Genomic DNA, 20757 nt, shown 5'->3' with positions numbered 1-20757 from the left:
CTTTCGCACAAATCAGTAAAATTCATGTTTTTCGGCTTAAGCGGTACAATGCTCTCGCAACTGAAATACAATTTACAAGAAAATCGACTTTAAGTCTAAAATTAAGCAAGTGCAATTTTTTCGGTTATATGAATATGTCAATTCTGCAATAGCTATTTAATCTTACTTTCGCGCAAATCAGTAAAATTGTTGTTTTTCGGCTTATGCGGTACAGAGCTCAGGTGATTAACATACCATTTACAAGAAAATCGACTTTGAGTCTAAACCAAAGAAAGTGCAAGTTTTTCGGTAATATTAAGTTGATGTTTTTCGGCTTATGCGGTACAGTGCTCACGCAATTAACATACAATTTCGAAGAAAATCGACTTTAAGTCTAAAACTAAGAAAGTGCAATTTTTTCGCTAATATTATTTTGTTACTCCTGCAATAACAATATAATTTGACTTTCGCGCAAATCAGTAATATTGATGTTTTTCGGCTTAAGCAGTACAGTGCTGCCGCAATTGAGATACAATTTACAAGATAATTTGAGTCTAAACCTAAGAAAGTGCAACTTTTTCGGTAATAATAATTTGTTAATCCTGCAATAACAATATAATTTTACTTTCGCTCAAATCAGTAAAATTCATGTTTTTCGGCTTAAGCGGTACAGTGCTCACGCAACTGAAATACAATTTACAAGAATATCGACTTTAAGTCTAAAACTAAGAAAGTGCAATTTTTTCGGTTATATGAATATGTCAATTCTGCAATAACAATATAATTTGACTTTCGCTAAAATCAGTAAAATTCATGTTTTTCAGTTTAAGCAGTACAGTGCTCACGCAATTGACATACAATTTACAAGAAAATCGACTTTAAGTCTAAAACTAAGAAAGTACAATTTTCTCGGTTATATGAATATGTAAATTCTGCAATAACATTATAATTTTACTTTCGCGCAAATCAGTAATATTGATGTTTTTCGGCTTAAGCAGCACAGTGCTGCCGCAATTAACATACAATGTACAAGAAAATCGACTTTGAGTCTAAACCTAAGAAAGTGCAACTTTTTCGCTAATATTATTTTGTTAATCCTGCAATAACAATATAATTTGACTTTCGCACAAATCAGTAAAATTCATGTTTTTCGGTTTAAGCGGTACAGTGCTCACGCAATTGACATACAATTTAGAAGAAAATCGACTTTTAGTCTAAAACTAAGAAAGTACAATTTTTTCGGTTATATGAATATGTAAATTCTGCAATAACAATATAATTTTACTTTCGCGCAAATCAGTAAAATTCATGTTTTTCGGCTTAAGTGGTACAATGCTCTCGCAACTGAAATACAATTTACAAGAAAATCGACTTTAAGTCTAAAATTAAGCAAGTGCAATTTTTTCGGTTATATGAATGTGTTAATTCTGCAATAACAATATAATTTGACTTTCGCTCAAATCAGTCAAATTCATGTTTTTCGGTTTAAGCGGTACAGTGCTCACGCAATTGACATACAATTTAGAAGAAAATCGACTTTAAGTCTAAAACTAAGACAGTACAATTTTTTCGGTTATATGAATATGTAAATTCAGCAATAACATTATAATTTTACTTTCGTGCAAATCAGTAAAATTGATGTTTTTCGGTCTAAGCGGTACAGCGCTCAAGTAATTAACATACAATTTACAAGAAAATCGGCTTGAAGTAAAAATCTAAGAAAGTTCCATTTTTTCTTTTCTTTTTTTTATATTAATTTGTTAATCCTGCCATAACATTATAGTTTTACTTTCGCGCAAATCAGTAAAATTGATGTTTTTCGGCTTAAGCGGCATAGTGTTGCCGCAATTGACATACAATTTACAAGAAAATCGACTTTGAGTCTAAACCTAAGAAAGTGCAACTTTTTCGCTAATATTATTTTGTTAATCCTGCAATAATATGTCAATTCTGCAATGGCTATTTAATCTTACTTTCACGCAAATCAGTAAAATTGTTGTTTTTCGGCTTATGCGGTACAGTGCTCAGGTGATTAACATACCATTTACAAGAAAATCGACTTTGAGTCTAAACCAAAGAAAGTGCAACTTTTTCAGTAATATTAAGTTGGTAATCCTGCAATAACATTATAATTTTACTTTCGCGCAAATCAGTAAAATTGATGTTTTTCGGCCTAAACGGTACAGCGCTCAAGTAATTAACATACAATTTACAAGAAAATCGGCTTGAAGTAAAAATCTAAGAAAGTTCCATTTTTTCTTTTCTTTTTTTTATATTAATTTGTTAATCCTGCCATAACATTATAGTTTTACTTTCGCGCAAGTCAGTAAAATTGATGTTTTTCGGCTTAAGCAGCACAGTGCTGCCGCAATTGGCATACAATTTACAAGAAAATCTACTTTGAGTCTAAACCTAAGAAAGTGCAACTTTTTCGCTAATATTATTTTGTTAATCCTGCAATAACAATATAATTTGACTTTCGCACAAATCAGTAAAATTCATGTTTTTCGGCTTAAGCGGTACAATGCTCTCGCAACTGAAATACAATTTACAAGAAAATCGACTTAAAGTCTAAAATTAAGCAAGTGCAATTTTTTCGGTTATATGAATATGTCAATTCTGCAATAGCTATTTAATCTTACTTTCGCGCAAATCAGTAAAATTGTTGTTTTTCGGCTTATGCGGTACAGTGCTCAGGTGATTAACATACCATTTACAAGAAAATCGACTTTGAGTCTAAACCAAAGAAAGTGCAAGTTTTTCGGTAATATTAAGTTGATGTTTTTCGGCTTATGCGGTACAGTGCTCACGCAATTAACATACAATTTCGAAGAAAATCGACTTTAAGTCTAAAACTAAGAAAGTGCAATTTTTTCGCTAATATTATTTTGTTACTCCTGCAATAACAATATAATTTGACTTTCGCGCAAATCAGTAATATTGATGTTTTTCGGCTTAAGCAGTACAGTGCTGCCGCAATTGACATACAATTTACAAGATAATTTGAGTCTAAACCTAAGAAAGTGCAACTTTTTCGGTAATAATAATTTGTTAATCCTGCAATAACAATATAATTTTACTTTCGCTCAAATCAGTAAAATTCATGTTTTTCGGCTTAAGCGGTACAGTGCTCACGCAACTGAAATACAATTTACAAGAATATCGACTTTAAGTCTAAAACTAAGAAAGTGCAATTTTTTCGGTTATATGAATATGTCAATTCTGCAATAACAATATAATTTGACTTTCGCTAAAATCAGTAAAATTCATGTTTTTCAGTTTAAGCAGTACAGTGCTCACGCAATTGACATACAATTTACAAGAAAATCGACTTTAAGTCTAAAACTAAGAAAGTACAATTTTCTCGGTTATATGAATATGTAAATTCTGCAATAACATTATAATTTTACTTTCGCGCAAATCAGTAATATTGATGTTTTTCGGCTTAAGCAGCACAGTGCTGCCGCAATTAACATACAATGTACAAGAAAATCGACTTTGAGTCTAAACCTAAGAAAGTGCAACTTTTTCGCTAATATTATTTTGTTAATCCTGCAATAACAATATAATTTGACTTTCGCACAAATCAGTAAAATTCATGTTTTTCGGTTTAAGCGGTACAGTGCTCACGCAATTGACATACAATTTAGAAGAAAATCGACTTTTAGTCTAAAACTAAGAAAGTACAATTTTTTCGGTTATATGAATATGTAAATTCTGCAATAACAATATAATTTTACTTTCGCGCAAATCAGTAAAATTCATGTTTTTCGGCTTAAGTGGTACAATGCTCTCGCAACTGAAATACAATTTACAAGAAAATCGACTTTAAGTCTAAAATTAAGCAAGTGCAATTTTTTCGGTTATATGAATGTGTTAATTCTGCAATAACAATATAATTTGACTTTCGCTCAAATCAGTCAAATTCATGTTTTTCGGTTTAAGCGGTACAGTGCTCACGCAATTGACATACAATTTAGAAGAAAATCGACTTTAAGTCTAAAACTAAGACAGTACAATTTTTTCGGTTATATGAATATGTAAATTCAGCAATAACATTATAATTTTACTTTCGTGCAAATCAGTAAAATTGATGTTTTTCGGTCTAAGCGGTACAGCGCTCAAGTAATTAACATACAATTTACAAGAAAATCGGCTTGAAGTAAAAATCTAAGAAAGTTCCATTTTTTCTTTTCTTTTTTTTATATTAATTTGTTAATCCTGCCATAACATTATAGTTTTACTTTCGCGCAAATCAGTAAAATTGATGTTTTTCGGCTTAAGCGGCATAGTGTTGCCGCAATTGACATACAATTTACAAGAAAATCGACTTTGAGTCTAAACCTAAGAAAGTGCAACTTTTTCGCTAATATTATTTTGTTAATCCTGCAATAATATGTCAATTCTGCAATGGCTATTTAATCTTACTTTCACGCAAATCAGTAAAATTGTTGTTTTTCGGCTTATGCGGTACAGTGCTCAGGTGATTAACATACCATTTACAAGAAAATCGACTTTGAGTCTAAACCAAAGAAAGTGCAACTTTTTCAGTAATATTAAGTTGGTAATCCTGCAATAACATTATAATTTTACTTTCGCGCAAATCAGTAAAATTGATGTTTTTCGGCCTAAACGGTACAGCGCTCAAGTAATTAACATACAATTTACAAGAAAATCGGCTTGAAGTAAAAATCTAAGAAAGTTCCATTTTTTCTTTTCTTTTTTTTATATTAATTTGTTAATCCTGCCATAACATTATAGTTTTACTTTCGCGCAAGTCAGTAAAATTGATGTTTTTCGGCTTAAGCAGCACAGTGCTGCCGCAATTGGCATACAATTTACAAGAAAATCTACTTTGAGTCTAAACCTAAGAAAGTGCAACTTTTTCGCTAATATTATTTTGTTAATCCTGCAATAACAATATAATTTGACTTTCGCACAAATCAGTAAAATTCATGTTTTTCGGCTTAAGCGGTACAATGCTCTCGCAACTGAAATACAATTTACAAGAAAATCGACTTAAAGTCTAAAATTAAGCAAGTGCAATTTTTTCGGTTATATGAATATGTCAATTCTGCAATAGCTATTTAATCTTACTTTCGCGCAAATCAGTAAAATTGTTGTTTTTCGGCTTATGCGGTACAGTGCTCAGGTGATTAACATACCATTTACAAGAAAATCGACTTTGAGTCTAAACCAAAGAAAGTGCAAGTTTTTCGGTAATATTAAGTTGATGTTTTTCGGCTTATGCGGTACAGTGCTCACGCAATTAACATACAATTTCGAAGAAAATCGACTTTAAGTCTAAAACTAAGAAAGTGCAATTTTTTCGCTAATATTATTTTGTTACTCCTGCAATAACAATATAATTTGACTTTCGCGCAAATCAGTAATATTGATGTTTTTCGGCTTAAGCAGTACAGTGCTGCCGCAATTGACATACAATTTACAAGATAATTTGAGTCTAAACCTAAGAAAGTGCAACTTTTTCGGTAATAATAATTTGTTAATCCTGCAATAACAATATAATTTTACTTTCGCTCAAATCAGTAAAATTCATGTTTTTCGGCTTAAGCGGTACAGTGCTCACGCAACTGAAATACAATTTACAAGAATATCGACTTTAAGTCTAAAACTAAGAAAGTGCAATTTTTTCGGTTATATGAATATGTCAATTCTGCAATAACAATATAATTTGACTTTCGCTAAAATCAGTAAAATTCATGTTTTTCAGTTTAAGCAGTACAGTGCTCACGCAATTGACATACAATTTACAAGAAAATCGACTTTAAGTCTAAAACTAAGAAAGTACAATTTTCTCGGTTATATGAATATGTAAATTCTGCAATAACATTATAATTTTACTTTCGCGCAAATCAGTAATATTGATGTTTTTCGGCTTAAGCAGCACAGTGCTGCCGCAATTGACATACAATGTACAAGAAAATCGACTTTGAGTCTAAACCTAAGAAAGTGCAACTTTTTCGCTAATATTATTTTGTTAATCCTGCAATAACAATATAATTTGACTTTCGCACAAATCAGTAAAATTCATGTTTTTCGGTTTAAGCGGTACAGTGCTCACGCAATTGACATACAATTTAGAAGAAAATCGACTTTTAGTCTAAAACTAAGAAAGTACAATTTTTTCGGTTATATGAATATGTAAATTCTGCAATAACAATATAATTTTACTTTCGCGCAAATCAGTAAAATTCATGTTTTTCGGCTTAAGTGGTACAATGCTCTCGCAACTGAAATACAATTTACAAGAAAATCGACTTTAAGTCTAAAATTAAGCAAGTGCAATTTTTTCGGTTATATGAATGTGTTAATTCTGCAATAACAATATAATTTGACTTTCGCTCAAATCAGTCAAATTCATGTTTTTCGGTTTAAGCGGTACAGTGCTCACGCAATTGACATACAATTTAGAAGAAAATCGACTTTAAGTCTAAAACTAAGACAGTACAATTTTTTCGGTTATATGAATATGTAAATTCAGCAATAACATTATAATTTTACTTTCGTGCAAATCAGTAAAATTGATGTTTTTCGGTCTAAGCGGTACAGCGCTCAAGTAATTAACATACAATTTACAAGAAAATCGGCTTGAAGTAAAAATCTAAGAAAGTTCCATTTTTTCTTTTCTTTTTTTTATATTAATTTGTTAATCCTGCCATAACATTATAGTTTTACTTTCGCGCAAATCAGTAAAATTGATGTTTTTCGGCTTAAGCGGCATAGTGTTGCCGCAATTGACATACAATTTACAAGAAAATCGACTTTGAGTCTAAACCTAAGAAAGTGCAACTTTTTCGCTAATATTATTTTGTTAATCCTGCAATAATATGTCAATTCTGCAATGGCTATTTAATCTTACTTTCACGCAAATCAGTAAAATTGTTGTTTTTCGGCTTATGCGGTACAGTGCTCAGGTGATTAACATACCATTTACAAGAAAATCGACTTTGAGTCTAAACCAAAGAAAGTGCAACTTTTTCAGTAATATTAAGTTGGTAATCCTGCAATAACATTATAATTTTACTTTCGCGCAAATCAGTAAAATTGATGTTTTTCGGCCTAAACGGTACAGCGCTCAAGTAATTAACATACAATTTACAAGAAAATCGGCTTGAAGTAAAAATCTAAGAAAGTTCCATTTTTTCTTTTCTTTTTTTTATATTAATTTGTTAATCCTGCCATAACATTATAGTTTTACTTTCGCGCAAGTCAGTAAAATTGATGTTTTTCGGCTTAAGCAGCACAGTGCTGCCGCAATTGGCATACAATTTACAAGAAAATCTACTTTGAGTCTAAACCTAAGAAAGTGCAACTTTTTCGCTAATATTATTTTGTTAATCCTGCAATAACAATATAATTTGACTTTCGCACAAATCAGTAAAATTCATGTTTTTCGGCTTAAGCGGTACAATGCTCTCGCAACTGAAATACAATTTACAAGAAAATCGACTTAAAGTCTAAAATTAAGCAAGTGCAATTTTTTCGGTTATATGAATATGTCAATTCTGCAATAGCTATTTAATCTTACTTTCGCGCAAATCAGTAAAATTGTTGTTTTTCGGCTTATGCGGTACAGTGCTCAGGTGATTAACATACCATTTACAAGAAAATCGACTTTGAGTCTAAACCAAAGAAAGTGCAAGTTTTTCGGTAATATTAAGTTGATGTTTTTCGGCTTATGCGGTACAGTGCTCACGCAATTAACATACAATTTCGAAGAAAATCGACTTTAAGTCTAAAACTAAGAAAGTGCAATTTTTTCGCTAATATTATTTTGTTACTCCTGCAATAACAATATAATTTGACTTTCGCGCAAATCAGTAATATTGATGTTTTTCGGCTTAAGCAGTACAGTGCTGCCGCAATTGACATACAATTTACAAGATAATTTGAGTCTAAACCTAAGAAAGTGCAACTTTTTCGGTAATAATAATTTGTTAATCCTGCAATAACAATATAATTTTACTTTCGCTCAAATCAGTAAAATTCATGTTTTTCGGCTTAAGCGGTACAGTGCTCACGCAACTGAAATACAATTTACAAGAATATCGACTTTAAGTCTAAAACTAAGAAAGTGCAATTTTTTCGGTTATATGAATATGTCAATTCTGCAATAACAATATAATTTGACTTTCGCTAAAATCAGTAAAATTCATGTTTTTCAGTTTAAGCAGTACAGTGCTCACGCAATTGACATACAATTTACAAGAAAATCGACTTTAAGTCTAAAACTAAGAAAGTACAATTTTCTCGGTTATATGAATATGTAAATTCTGCAATAACATTATAATTTTACTTTCGCGCAAATCAGTAATATTGATGTTTTTCGGCTTAAGCAGCACAGTGCTGCCGCAATTAACATACAATGTACAAGAAAATCGACTTTGAGTCTAAACCTAAGAAAGTGCAACTTTTTCGCTAATATTATTTTGTTAATCCTGCAATAACAATATAATTTGACTTTCGCACAAATCAGTAAAATTCATGTTTTTCGGTTTAAGCGGTACAGTGCTCACGCAATTGACATACAATTTAGAAGAAAATCGACTTTTAGTCTAAAACTAAGAAAGTACAATTTTTTCGGTTATATGAATATGTAAATTCTGCAATAACAATATAATTTTACTTTCGCGCAAATCAGTAAAATTCATGTTTTTCGGCTTAAGTGGTACAATGCTCTCGCAACTGAAATACAATTTACAAGAAAATCGACTTTAAGTCTAAAATTAAGCAAGTGCAATTTTTTCGGTTATATGAATGTGTTAATTCTGCAATAACAATATAATTTGACTTTCGCTCAAATCAGTCAAATTCATGTTTTTCGGTTTAAGCGGTACAGTGCTCACGCAATTGACATACAATTTAGAAGAAAATCGACTTTAAGTCTAAAACTAAGACAGTACAATTTTTTCGGTTATATGAATATGTCAATTCTGCAATAGCTATTTAATCTTACTTTCGCGCAAATCAGTAAAATTTTTGTTTTTCGGCTTATGCGGTACAGTGCTCAAGTGATTAACATACCATTTACAAGAAACATGCTCACGCAATTAACATACAATTTCGAAGAAAATCGACTTTAAGTCTAAAACTAAGAAAGTACAATTTTTTCCGTTATATGAATATGTAAATTCTGCAATAACATTATAATTTTACTTTCGCGTAAATCAGTAAAATTGATGTTTTTCGGCTTATGCGCTACAGTGCTCAAGTAATTAACATACAATTTACAAGAAAATCGACTTTGAGTCTAAACCTAAGAAAGTGCAACTTTTTCGGTAATATTAAGTTGGTAATCCTGCAATAACATTATAGTTTTACTTTCGCGCAAATCAGTAAAATTGATGTTTTTCGGCTTAAGTGGTACAATGCTCTCGCAACTGAAATACAATTTACAAGAAAATCGACTTTAAGTCTAAACCTAAGAAAGTGCAACTTTTTCGCTAATATTATTTTGTTAATCCTGCAATAACATTATAATTTTACTTTCGCGCAAATCAGTAAAATTGATGTTTTTCGGTCTTAGCGGTACAGCGCTCAAGTAATTAACATACAATTTACAAGAAAATCGGCTTGAAGTAAAAATCTAAGAAAGTTCCATTTTTTCTTTTCTTTTTTTATATTAATTTGTTAATCCTGCCATAACATTATAGTTTTACTTTCGCGCAAATCAGTAAAAATGATGTTTTTCGGCTTAAGCAGCACAGTGCTGCCGCAATTGACATACAATTTACAAGAAAATCGACTTTGAGTCTAAACCTAAGAAAGTGCAACTTTTTCGCTAATATTATTTTGTTAATCCTGCAATAACAATATAATTTGACTTTCGCACAAATCAGTAAAATTCATGTTTTTCGGCTTAAGCGGTACAATGCTCTCGCAACTGAAATACAATTTACAAGAAAATCGACTTTAAGTCTAAAATTAAGCAAGTGCAATTTTTTCGGTTATATGAATATGTCAATTCTGCAATAGCTATTTAATCTTACTTTCGCGCAAATCAGTAATATTGATGTTTTTCGGCTTAAGCAGTACAGTGCTGCCGCAATTGACATACAATTTACAAGATAATTTGAGTCTAAACCTAAGAAAGTGCAACTTTTTCGGTAATATTAATTTGTTAATCCTGCAATAACAATATAATTTGACTTTCGCACAAATCAGTAAAATTCATGTTTTTCGGCTTAAGAGGTACAATGCTCTCGCAACTGAAATACAATTTACAAGAAAATCGACTTTAAGTCTAAAATTAAGCAAGTGCAATTTTTTCGGTTATATGAATATGTCAATTCTGCAATAGCTATTTAATCTTACTTTCGCGCAAATCAGTAAAATTGTTGTTTTTCGGCTTATGCGGTACAGTGCTCAGGTGATTAACATACCATTTATAAGAAAATCGACTTTGAGTCTAAACCAAAGAAAGTGCAACTTTTTCGTTAATATTAAGTTGGTAATCCTGCAATAACATTATAGTTTTACTTTCGCGCAAATCAGTAAAATTGATGTTTTTCGGCTTATGCGGTGCAGTGCTCAAGTGATTAACATACAATTTACAAGAAAATCGACTTTGAGTCTAAACCTAAGAAAGTGCAACTTTTTCGGTAATATTAAGTTGTTAATCCTGCAATAACATTATAGTTTTACTTTCGCGCAAATCAGTAAAATTGATGTTTTTCGGCTTATGCGGTACAGTGCTCAAGTGATTAACATACAATTTACAAGAAAATCGACTTTGACTCTAAACCTAAGAAAGTGCAATTTTTTCGGTTATATTAATTTGTTAATCCTGCATTAACATTATGATTTTACTTTCGCGCAAATCAGTAAAATTGATGTTTTTCGGCTTATGCGGTACAGTGCTCACGCAATTAACATACAATTTCGAAGAAAATCGACTTTAAGTCTAAAACTAAGAAAGTGCAATTTTTTCGCTAATATTATTTTGTTAATCCTGCAATAACAATATAATTTGACTTTCGCGCAAATCAGTAATATTGATGTTTTTCGGCTTAAGCAGTACAGTGCTGCCGCAATTGACATACAATTTACAAGATAATTTGAGTCTAAACCTAAGAAAGTGCAACTTTTTCGGTAATATTAATTTGTTAATCCTGCAATAACAATATAATTTTACTTTCGCTCAAATCAGTAAAATTCATGTTTTTCGGCTTAAGCGGTACAGTGCTCACGCAACTGAAATACAATTTACAAGAAAATCGACTTTAAGTCTAAAACTAAGAAAGTGCAATTTTTTCGGTTATATGAATATGTCAATTCTGCAATAACAATATAATTTGACTTTCGCTCAAATCAGTAAAATTCATGTTTTTCAGTTTAAGCAGTACAGTGCTCACGCAATTGACATACAATTTACAAGAAAATCGACTTTAAGTCTAAAATTAAGAAAGTAAAATTTTTTCGGTTATATGAATATGTAAATTCTGCAATAACATTATAATTTTACTTTCGCGCAAATCAGTAATATTGATGTTTTTCGGCTTAAGCAGTACAGTGCCCACGCAACTGAAATACAATTTACAAGAAAATCGGCTTTAAGTCTAAAACTAAGAAAGTGCAATTTTTTCGGTTATATGAATATGTAAATTCTGCAATAACATTATAATTTTACTTTCGCGCAAATCAGTAATATTGATGTTTTTCGGCTTAAGCAGTACAGTGCTGCCGCAATTGACATACAATTTACAAGATAATTTGAGTCTAAACCTAAGAAAGTGCAACTTTTTCGGTAATATTAATTTGTTAATCCTGCAATAACAATATAGTTTTACTTTCGCTCAAATCAGTAAAATTCATGTTTTTCGGCTTAAGCGGTACAATGCTCTCGCAACTGAAATACAATTTACAAGAAAATCGACTTTAAGTCTTAAACTAAGAAAGTGCAATTTTTTCGGTTATATGAATATGTCAATTCTGCAATAACAATATAATTTGACTTTCGCTCAAATCAGTAAAATTCATGTTTTTCAGTTTAAGCAGTACAGTGCTCACGCAATTGACATACAATTTACAAGAAAATCGACTTTAAGTCTAAAACTAAGAAAGTTCAATTTTCTCGGTTATATGAATATGTAAATTCTGCAATAACATTATAATTTTACTTTCGCGCAAATCAGTAATATTGATGTTTTTCGGCTTAAGCGGTACAATGCTCTCGCAACTGAAATACAATTTACAAGAAAATCGACTTTAAGTCTAAAACTAAGAAAGTGCAATTTTTTCGGTTATATGAATATGTCAATTCTGCAATAACAATATAATTTGACTTTCGCTCAAATCAGTAAAATTCATGTTTTTCAGTTTAAGCAGTACAGTGCTCACGCAATTGACATACAATTTACAAGAAAATCGACTTTAAGTCTAAAACTAAGAAAGTGCAATTTTTTCGGTTATATGAATATGTAAATTCTGCAATAACATTATAATTTTACTTTCGCGGAAATCAGTAATATTGATGTTTTTCGGCTTAAGCAGTACAGTGCTCACGCAACTGAAATACAATTTACAAAAAAATCGACTTTAAGTCTAAAACTATGAAAGTGCAATTTTTTCGGTTATATTAATTTGTTAATCCTGCATTAACATTATAATTTTAATTTCGCGCAAATCAGTAAAATTGATGTTTTTCGGCTTAAGCGGTACAGTGCTCACGCAATTGACATACAATTTAGAAGAAAATCGACTTTAAGTCTAAACCTAAGAAAGTGCAACTTTTTCGGTAATATTAATTTGTTAATCCTGCAATAACAATATAATTTTACTTTCGCTCAAATAAGTAAAATTCATGTTTTTCGGCTTAAGCGGTACAGTGCTCACGCAACTGAAATACAATTTACAAGAAAATCGATTTTGAGTCTAAACCAAAGAAATTGCAACTTTTTCGGTTATATTAAGTAGGTAATCCTGCAATAACATTATAGTTTTACTTTCGCGCAAATCAGTCAAATTCATGTTTTTCGGTTTAAGCGGTACAATGCTCTCGCAACTGAAATACAATTTACAAGAAAATCGACTTTAAGTCTAAAATTAAGGAAGTGCAATTTTTTCGGTTATATGAATGTGTTAATTCTGCAATAACAATATAATTTGACTTTCGCACAAATCAGTAAAATTCATGTTTTTCGGCTTAAGCGGTACAATGCTCTCGCAACTGAAATACAATTTACAAGAAAATCGAATTTAAGTCTAAAATTAAGCAAGTGCAATTTTTTCGGTTATATGAATATGTCAATTCTGCAATAGCTATTTAATCTTACTTTCGCGCAAATCAGTAAAATTGTTGTTTTTCGGCTTATGCGGTACAGTGCTCAAGTGATTAACATACCATTTACAAGAAAATCGACTTTGAGTCTAAACCTAAGAAAGTGAAATTTTTTCGGTTATATTAATTTGTTAATCCTGGATTAACATTATAATTTGACTTTCGCACAAATCAGTAAAATTCATGTTTTTCGGCTTAAGCGGTACAGTGCTCACGCAACTGAAATACAATTTACAAGAAAATCGACTTTAGGTCTAAAGCTATTGTAAGAAAGTGCAATTTTTTCGGTTATATGAATATGTCAATTCTGCAATAGCTATTTAATCTTACTTTCGCGCAAATCAGTAAAATTGCTGTTTTTCGGCTTAGTCGGTACAGTGCTCAAGTGATTAACATACCATTTACAAGAAAATCGACTTTGAGTCTAAGCCAAAGAAAGTGCAACTTTCTCGGTAATATTAAGTAGGTAATTCTGCAATAACATTATAGTTTTACTTTCGCGCAAATCAGTAAAATTGATGTTTTTCGGCTTATGCGGTACAGTGCTCAAGTGATTAACATACAATTTACAAGAAAATCGACTTTGAGTCTAAACCTAAGAAAGTGCAACTTTTTCGGTAATATTAAGTTGTTAATCCTGCAATAACATTATAGTTTTACTTTCGCGCAAATCAGTAAAATTGATGTTTTTCGGCTTATGCGGTACAGTGCTCAAGTGATTAACATACAATTTACAAGAAAATCGACTTTGAGTCTAAACCTAAGAAAGTGCAATTTTTTCGGTTATACTAATTTGTTAATCCTGCATTAACATTATAATTTTACTTTCGCGCAAATCAGTAAAATTGATGTTTTTCGGCTTATGCGGTACAGTGCTCACGCAATTAACATACAATTTAGAAGAAAATCGACTTTAAGTCTAAAACTAAGACAGTACAATTTTTTCGGTTATATGAATATGTAAATTCAGCAATAACATTATAATTTTACTTTCGTGCAAATCAGTAATATTGATGTTTTTCGGCTTAAGCGGTACAGTGCTCACGCAACTGAAATACAATTTACAAGAAAATCGACTTTAAGTCTAAAACTAAGAAAGTGCAATTTTTTCGGTTATATGAATATGTCAATTCTGCAATAACAATATAATTTGACTTTCGCTCAAATCAGTAAAATTCATGTTTTTCAGTTTAAGCAGTACAGTGTTCACGCAATTGACATACAATTTACAAGAAAATCGACTTTGAGTCTAAAATTAAGCAAGTGCAATTTTTTCGGTTATATGAATGTGTTATTTCTGCAATAACAATATAATTTGACTTTCGCTCAAATCAGTCAAATTCATGTTTTTCGGTTTAAGCGGTACAGTGCTCACGCAATTGACATACAATTTAGAAGAAAATCGACTTTAAGTCTAAAACTAAGAAAGTGCAACTTTTTCGGTTATATGAATATGTTAATTCTGCAATAACAATATAATTTGACTTTCACTCAAATCAGTAAAATTCATGTTTTTCGGCTTAAGCGGTACAGTGCTCACGCAACTGAAATACAATTTACAAGAAAATCGACTTTAGGTCTAAAGCTATTGTAAGAAAGTGCAATTTTTTCGGTTATATGAATATGTCAATTCTGCAATAGCTATATAATTTTACTTTCGCGCAAATCAGTAAAATTGTTGTTTTTCGGCTTATGCGGTACAGTGCTCAGGTGATTAACATACCATTTACAAGAAAATCGACTTTGAGTCTAAACCAAAGAAAGTGCAACTTTTTCGGTAATATAAAGTTGGTAATCCTGCAATAACATTATAGTTTTACTTTCGCGCAAATCAGTAAAATTAATGTTTTTCGGCTTATGCGGTACAGTGCTCAAGTGATTAACATACAATTTACAAGAAAATCGACTTTGAGTCTAGACCTAAGAAAGTGCAACTTTTTCGGTAATATTAAGTTGTTAATCCTGCAATAACATTATAGTTTTACTTTCGCGCAAATCAGTATAATTGATGTTTTTCGGCTTATGCGATACAGTGCTCAAGTGATTAACATACAATTTACAAGAAAATCGACTTTAAGTCTAAAATTAAGAAAGTGCAATTTTTTCGGTTATATTAATTTGTTAATCCTGCATTAACATTATAATTTTACTTTCGCGCAAATCAGTAAAATTGATGTTTTTCGGCTTATGCGGTACAGTGCTCACGCAATTAACATACAATTTAGAAGAAAATCGACTTTAAGTCTAAAACTAAGAAAGTACAATTTTTTCGGTTATATGAATATGTAAATTCTGCAATAACATTATAATTTTACTTTCGCGCAAATCAGTAATATTGATGTTTTTCGGCTTAAGCAGTACAGTGCTGCCGCAATTGACATACAATTTACAAGATAATTTGAGTCTTAACCTAAGAAAGTGCAACTTTTTCGGTAATATTAATTTGTTAATCCTGCAATAACAATATAATTTTACTTTCGCTCAAATCAGTAAAATTCATGTTTTTCGGCTTAAGCGGTACAGTGCTCACGCAACTAAATACAATTTACAAGAAAATCGACTTTAAGTCTAAAATTAAGCAAGTGCAATTTTTTCGGTTATATGAATATGTAAATTCTGCAATAACATTATAATTTTAGTTTCGCGCAAATCAGTAATATTGATGTTTTTCGGCTTAAGCAGCACAGTGCTGCCGCAATTGACATACAATTTACAAGAAAATCGACTTTGAGTCTAAGCCTAAGAAAGTGCAACTTTTTCGGTAATATTAATTTGTTAATCCTGCAATAACAATATAATTTGACTTTCACTCAAATCAGTAAAATTCATGTTTTTCGGCTTAAGCGGTACAGTGCTTACGCAACTGAAATAAAATTTATAAGAAAATCGACTTTAGGTCTAAAGCTATTGTAAGAAAGTGCAATTTTTTCGGTTACATGAATATGTCAATTCTGCAATAGCTATTTAATCTTACTTTCGCGCAAATCAGTAAAATTGTTGTTTTTCGGCTTATGCGGTACAGTGCTCAGGTGATTAACATACAATTTACAAGAAAATCGACTTTAAGTCTAAAATTAAGCAAGTGCAATTTTTTCGGTTATATGAATATGTAAATTCTGCAATAACATTATAATTTTACTTTCGCGCAAATTAGTAATATTGATGTTTTTCGGCTTAAGCAGCACAGTGCTGCCGCAATTGACATACAATTTACAAGAAAATCGACTTTGAGTCTAAGCCTAAGAAAGTGCAACTTTTTCGGTAATATTAATTTGTTAATCCTGCAATAACAATATAATTTGACTTTCACTCAAATCAGTAAAATTCATGTTTTTCGGCTTAAGCGGTACAGTGCTTACGCAACTGAAATACAATTTATAAGAAAATCGACTTTAGGTCTAAAGCTATTGTAAGAAAGTGCAATTTTTTCGGTTATATGAATATGTCAATTCTGCAATAGCTATTTAATCTTACTTTCGCGCAAATCAGTAAAATTGTTGTTTTTCGGCTTATGCGGTACAGTGCTCAGGTGATTAACATACAATTTACAAGAAAATCGACTTTGAGTCTAAACCTAAGAAAGTGCAACTTTTTCGGTAATATTAAGTTGTTAATCCTGCAATAACATTATAGTTTTACTTTCGCGCAGATCAGTAAAATTGATGTTTTTCGGCTTATGCGGTACAGTGCTCAAGTGATTAACATTCAATTTACAAGAAAATCGACTTTGAGTCTAAACCTAAGAAAGTGCAACTTTTTCGGTAATATTAAGTTGTTAATCCTGCAATAACATTATAGTTTTACTTTCGCGCAAATCAGTAAAATTGATGTTTTTCGGCTTATGCGGTACAGTGCTCAAGTGATTAACATACAATTTACAAGAAAATCGACTTTGAGTCTAAACCTAAGAAAGTGCAATTTTTTCGGTTATACTAATTTGTTAATCCTGCATTAACATTATAATTTTACTTTCGCGCAAATCAGTAAAATTGATGTTTTTCGGCTTATGCGGTACAGTGCTCACGCAATTAACATACAATTTAGAAGAAAATCGACTTTAAGTCTAAAACTAAGACAGTACAATTTTTTCGGTTATATGAATATGTAAATTCAGCAATAGCATTATAATTTTACTTTCGTGCAAATCAGTAATATTGATGTTTTTCGGCTTAAGCGGTACAGTGCTCACGCAACTGAAATACAATTTACAAGAAAATCGACTTTAAGTCTAAAACTAAGAAAGTGCAATTTTTTCGGTTATATGAATATGTCAATTCTGCAATAACAATATAATTTGACTTTCGCTCAAATCAGTAAAATTCATGTTTTTCAGTTTAAGCAGTACAGTGTTCACGCAATTGACATACAATTTACAAGAAAATCGACTTTGAGTCTAAAATTAAGCAAGTGCAATTTTTTCGGTTATATGAATGTGTTATTTCTGCAATAACAATATAATTTGACTTTCGCTCAAATCAGTCAAATTCATGTTTTTCGGTTTAAGCGGTACAGTGCTCACGCAATTGACATACAATTTAGAAGAAAATCGACTTTAAGTCTAAAACTAAGAAAGTACAATTTTTTCGGTTATATGAATATGTAAATTCTGCAATAACAATATAATTTTACTTTCGCGCAAATCAGTAAAATTGATGTTTTCCGGCTTAAGCAGCACAGTGCTGCCGCAATTGACATACAATTTACAAGAAAATCGACTTTGAGTCTAAACCTAAGAAAGTGCAACTTTTTCGCTAATATTATTTTGTTAATCCTGCAATAACAATATAATTTGACTTTCGCACAAATCAGTAAAATTCATGTTTTTCGGCTTAAGCGGTACAATGCTCTCGCAACTGAAATACAATTTACAAGAAAATCGACTTTAAGTCTAATATTAAGCAAGTGCAATTTTTTCGGTTATATGAATATGTCAATTCTGCAATAGCTATTTAATCTTACTTTCGCGCAAATCAGTAAAATTGTTGTTTTTCGGCTTATGCGGTACAGTGCTCAGGTGATTAACATACCATTTACAAGAAAATCGACTTTGAGTCTAAACCAAAGAAAGTGCAACTTTTTCGGTAATATTAAGTTGGTAATCCTGCAATAACATTATAGTTTTACTTTCGCGCAAATCAGTAAAATTGATTTTTTTCGGCTTATGCGGTACAGTGCTCAAGTGATTAACATACAATTTACAAGATAATCGACTTAGAGTCTAAACCTAAGAAAGTGCAACTTTTTCGGTAATATTAAGTTGTTAATCCTGCAATAACATTATAGTTTTCCTTTCGCGCAAATCAGTAAAATTGATGTTTTTCGGCTTATGCGGTACAGTGCTCAAGTGATTTACATACAATTTACAAGAAAATCGACTTTGAGTCTAAACCTAAGAAAGTGCAATTTTTTCGGTTATATTAATTTGTTAATCCTGCATTAACATTATAATTTTACTTTCGCGCAAATCAGTAAAATTGATGTTTTTCGGCTTATGCGGTACAGTGCTCACGCAATTAACATACAATTTCGAAGAAAATCGACTTTAAGTCTAAAACTAAGAAAGTACAATTTTTTCGGTTATATGAATATGTAAATTCTGCAATAACATTATAATTTTACTTTCGCGCAAATCAGTAATATTGATGTTTTTCGGCTTAAGCAGTACAGTGCTGCCGCAATTGACATACAATTTACAAGATAATTTGAGTCTAAACCTAAGAAAGTGCAACTTTTTCGGTAATATTAATTTGTTAATCCTGCAATAACAATATAATTTTACTTTCGCTCAAATCAGTAAAATTCATGTTTTTCGGCTTAAGCGGTACAGTGCTCACGCAACTGAAATACAATTTACAAGAAAATCGACTTTAAGTCTAAAACTAAGAAAGTACAATTTTTTCGGTTATATGAATATGTAAATTCTGCAATAACAATATAACTTTACTTTCGCGCAAATCAGTAAAATTGATGTTTTTCGGCCTAAGCGGTACAGCGCTCAAGTAATTAACATACAATTTACAAGAAAATCGGCTTACAGTAAAAATCTAAGAAAGTTCCATTTTTTCTTTTCTCTTTTTTATATTAATTTGTTAATCCTGCCATAACATTATAGTTTTACTTTCGCGCAAATCAGTCAAATTGATGTTTTTCGGCTTAAGCAGCACAGTGCTGCCGCAATTGACATACAAATTACAAGAAAATCGACTTTGAGTCTAAACCTAAGAAAGTGCAATTTTTTCGGTTATATTAATTTGGTAATCCTGCATTAACATTATAATTTTACTTTCGCGCAAATCAGTAAAAGTGATGTTTTTCGTCTTATGCGCTACAGTGCTCACGCAATTAACATACAATTTCGAAGAAAATCGACTTTAAGTCTAAAACTAAGAAAGTACAATTTTTTCCGTTATATGAATATGTAAATTCTGCAATAACATTATAATTTTACTTTCGCGCAAATCAGTAAAATTGATGTTTTTCGGCTTATGCGGTACAGTGCTCAAGTGATTAACATACAATTTACAAGAAAATCGACTTTGAGTCTAAACCTAAAAAAGTGCAACTTTTTCGGTAATATTAAGTTGTTAATCCTGCAATAACATTATAGTTTTACTTTCGCGCAAATCAGTAAAATTGATGTTTTTCGGCTTATGCGGTACAGTGCTCAAGTGATTAACATACAATTTACAAGAAAATCGACTTTGAGTCTAAACCTAAGAAAGTGCAATTTTTTCGGTTATATTAATTTGGTAATCCTGCATTACCATTATAATTTTACTTTTGCGCAAATCAGTAAAAGTGATGTTTTTCGTCTTATGCGCTACAGTGCTCACGCAATTAACATACAATTTAGAAGAAAATCGACTTTAAGTCTAAAACTAAGACAGTACAATTTTTTCGGTTATATGAATATGTAAATTCAGCAATAACATTATAATTTTACTTTCGTGCAAATCAGTAAAATTGATGTTTTTCGGTCTAAGCGGTACAGCGCTCAAGTAATTAACATACAATTTACAAGAAAATCGGCTTGAAGTAAAAATCTAAGAAAGTTCCATTTTTTCTTTTCTTTTTTTATATTAATTTGTTAATCCTGCCATAACATTATAGTTTTACTTTCGCGCAAATCAGTAAAATTGATGTTTTTCGGCTTAAGCGGCATAGTGTTGCCGCAATTGACATACAATTTACAAGAAAATCGACTTTGAGTCTAAACCTAAGAAAGTGCAACTTTTTCGCTAATATTATTTTGTTAATCCTGCAATAATATGTCAATTCTGCAATAGCTATTTAATCTTACTTTCACGCAAATCAGTAAAATTGTTGTTTTTCGGCTTATGCGGTACAGTGCTCAGGTGATTAACATACCATTTACAAGAAAATCGACTTTGAGTCTAAACCAAAGAAAGTGCAACTTTTTCAGTAATATTAAGTTGGTAATCCTGCAATAACATTATAATTTTACTTTCGCGCAA

Source organism: Bactrocera oleae, chromosome X (genome assembly GCF_042242935.1).
Source record: "Bactrocera oleae isolate idBacOlea1 chromosome X, idBacOlea1, whole genome shotgun sequence".
Taxonomy (NCBI): domain Eukaryota; kingdom Metazoa; phylum Arthropoda; class Insecta; order Diptera; family Tephritidae; genus Bactrocera; species Bactrocera oleae.
Note: the sequence above shows the minus strand (reverse complement) of the source record.